The sequence below is a fragment of the Rhinopithecus bieti genome, unplaced genomic scaffold (assembly GCF_001698545.2).
Source record: "Rhinopithecus bieti isolate Rb0 unplaced genomic scaffold, ASM169854v2 scaffold_73682, whole genome shotgun sequence".
Classification (NCBI taxonomy): domain Eukaryota; kingdom Metazoa; phylum Chordata; class Mammalia; order Primates; family Cercopithecidae; genus Rhinopithecus; species Rhinopithecus bieti.
Genome location: NW_016829166.1, coordinates 548,047 through 551,556, shown reverse-complemented (window position 1 = coordinate 551,556; position 3,510 = coordinate 548,047). Strand labels below are relative to the sequence as shown.

The 3,510-nt window shown below is 39.4% G+C and overlaps 1 protein-coding gene across 2 annotated transcripts in view; it reads left to right on the top strand.

Moving 5' to 3' along the window:
* Nucleotides 1-3,510, top strand: part of LOC108523904 (uncharacterized) — a 130,493-nt gene that overhangs the window by 64,201 nt on the left and 62,782 nt on the right. The window lies entirely within an intron of this gene.

Below are 3,510 nucleotides of genomic sequence, written 5' to 3'. Positions count from 1 at the left end.
AAAAAAAAAAAAAAAAAAAAAAAAAAATAACCAGCTGCTAGACCCGAATGCCCAGCCTCCGCAGGAAGATACAAGAGTCTTTTTTGACACATGCTTAACTGTCTGTCTGAGTCTATGAATCTGCATTTCTTCCAGTGCTACACAGAGAAAATAAGGCCTAATCAAGTCTGGGCAGGAAAAAATTCAAAACACGCTGACAGAATGTCTAGGAATTGGACAGAAAATGTACATAGTAAAAGGACTGGAAATGGGGTGGGGGAGAGGAAAGGATGCTCTAGTGTTTTATTCTACACACTTTATATTTTTGAATCTTTTACAGTAAGAATGCATTTGAGCATTTCTTGTATAATTTGTACAAGGGTTTATGAATTTTTACCAGAAAAGCAGGCCTATAGGTCATAACTGTTTTAGAAACTGAGTTTAAAAGTGGAATTTGTGAATGTGTATGGCACGTATGGAGCTCAAATAATTGTTCCTACCGAACAAATAGGCACGGGTTGATGACTGCTATCAAACAGGAAGAAGCCAAAGCAACCTATAAATCAATCCACATGTCTTGAAAGAAGTGAAAATCAAAGGCAATAAATTCAACACAACCAATCCCAGGAGAAGAAACGGGGTTAAGTTATGGCTTAAGAGATTTGAATGAACTGTAATGAAGGGCTTCTTTATGGTAGAGCTATTAAGAGCAGGGAGGAAATTTAGTAACAGATTATTCAGGCAAACTGGGACTCTTTTCCCTTGGACATTTTACAAATGGAATTAAAAAGCACTTGTTTCTGACTAATTAGGTATAGTTCAGCTTGCGGGTTGAATTAGTTATTTCTATTTGGTTACAGAGAAGAAAACTAATAGCGACTTTGGTAGTCACAGTCAACGTGCAATCATTTTAAAATAAAATAAGTTTGGAGATAAATCTGTGTGTTTTAACTGCCTAAATCCTGGAAAATAAATTGAAATTTAAATGGAATATTCCTTATAAATATCTCTACTTTGTCACATACCTATGGTTCAAGTTCAGATCTCCACATCTTTTAAATGTTTTAAAACTTAGCTAGAATTTTAACTTTTAAAATAATGGACACTTTTTTTTTGAGATGGTGGGGTCTCACTGTGTTGCTCAGGCTGGACTTGAACTCCTGGGCTCAAGTGATCCTCCTGCCTCAGCCTCCTGAGTAGTTGGGACTACACATCTGTGCCACCACACCCAAAGACACATATTTTTGTGTGATTAAAAGAAAAAAGACAGATACAAAAGCTATAAAGAAAAAAAAAGAAGTATTTCCAGGCAATAATATCCTGGAAAGCTTAATGCAGTAAAATCTTACTATTTCGGAGTAGTTCAAAGAAAAAAACAAAGGATTTTATTTTAAATGATTTTAATACCTGAAGGTAAATATTATGCATAACATAACTAGGATTAAAAAAAGGTTGTTTTTTAATGAACAGACAAGTTTTATGACTCCAAAATACGTAAGGCAAGCTTGTTTTATAAATATTTTAAGCATTTTATCTTGATTAAGCTTTTAATTCATATTAACAGTAAAAGAAGACTGACTTGTTGAAGAAAATCAGCACCTGTCTACACTTAATCACATTTTTCAAATAATGGAATCCGCACTACTGTGGTTTTACTTCCTTGCCTTCTTTTTCCCTGTGAAGTGACAATCTTAGTTTCTGACTGTCGAATTAAAAGAGGCAGAGACAAAGAAAGGAACCAGAGCAAACACTGTGCATAACTTATGCAACGAGAACAACAAACCAAAATGCCAGCAATTAAATACTGAGACTAGTTTTCACACACGATAAATTATTTGGCATAGGTGATTTGCTTTAAAATTCATCCCTCGAGGAATATATTTATCACTTTCCAAATGTTTAGATCCAGGTCAAGAAAAGCTACAGGATAAAGGAAACTTAAGTTAAACCAAGTATCATATTGAAATCCCACCTTAAAAAAAAATTAGAAATTATTATTTTTTAATTTTTATTTATTTATTTTTTTGAGATGGAGTCTTGCTCTGTTGGCCAGGCTGGAGTGCAGTGGCCCGATCTTGGCTCACTGCAAGCTCAGCCTCCTGGGTTCACGCCATTCTCCTCCCTCAGCTTCCCGAGTAGCTGGGACTATAGGCGCCTGCCATCATGCCTGGATAATTTTTTTTTTTTTTTTTTGTATTTTAGTGCAGATGGGGTTTTGCCGTGTTAGCCAGGATGGTCTTGATCTCCTGATCTCGTGATCTGCCTGCCTTGGCCTCCCAAAGTGCTGGGATTACAGGCGTGAGCCACCGTGCCCGGCCTAGAAACTATTTAGAATAATGCCTGTATTCATTTCAGACATTTTCCAATCCTTTTTTTGTATTGTGATTTTCAGATGTGATATTAACTTTCCTGTTTAATTTGCTTTAGTTTATTTTAAATTATTAGCTCAGTAGCCATAGTAGTATTTAAGAATTAAACAATTATATAAATCATAGGATTATGAACATTTAAATTTTTTTCTTTTATACTTTTATATGTTTTCTGACTTTTAAAAAAGGTAATGTGCACCTATTACTTTTGTAATAAGAAAGAAACTCCATGTTATGGATTTAAAAAAGAATATTGATTCAGAACCTTGAAGCTTTCCAGGATAGGGGAACTCACCAGCTGTGCCACACTGAAATCCTGTCTTCAGAGAGATTTCGAGGATTCTGTGTAACCATCTTCCCCAAGTCATGAGGTAACTAGGCAGGCTGGGAAGCCTCTACACAACAGTGAGCCCCCAACCTTTGTAGGGTATGCCTTGGAAAGCCAGAGATCACTCCTCCATTTCTCAGAGACTCCATGAGCCAGAAAAAGGAAAGATCTGGCCAGGTATTATCGTGATCATCCCCTTCTCTTCCTCTTCCTCCTCCTCCTCTTCTTCCTCCCCCTCTTCCTTCTTCTCCTTTTCTTCCTCCTCCTTCTTTTCCTCTTCCTTCTCCTCCTCTTCCTCCTTCTCATCCTCCCCCTCTTCCTTCTCCTCTTTTTCCTCCTCCTCCTCTTCATCCTCCCCACTTCCTCCTCCTGTTCTTCCTCCTCCTCCCCTTCCTCCCCCTTTTCCTCCTTCTGTTCTTTCTCCTCCTCCTCTTCCTCCCCCTCTTCCTCCTCCCTCTCTTCTTTCTTCTCCTCTTCCTCTTCCTCCTGTACTTCCTCCTGTTCCTCCTCCTCTTCCTCCTCCCCTTCCTTCTTCTCCTCCTCTTCCTCCTGTTCTTCCTCCTCTTCCTCCTGTTCTTCCTCCTCTTCCTCCCCCTCTTCCTCCTCCCACTCTTCCTCCTCCCCCTTCCTTCTTCTCCTCTTCCTTCTTCTCCTCTTCCTCTTCCTCCTGTTCTTCCTCCTCCTCCTCTTCCTCCTCCTCCTGTTTCTCCTCTTCTTCCCCCCTTCCTTCTCCTCCTCCCCCTCTTCCTTCTCCTCCTCTGTCTCCTCTTCCTCCTCCTCTTCCTCCTCCTCTTCTTCCTCCTCCTCCTCTTCCTCCTCCTCCTCTTCCTCCTC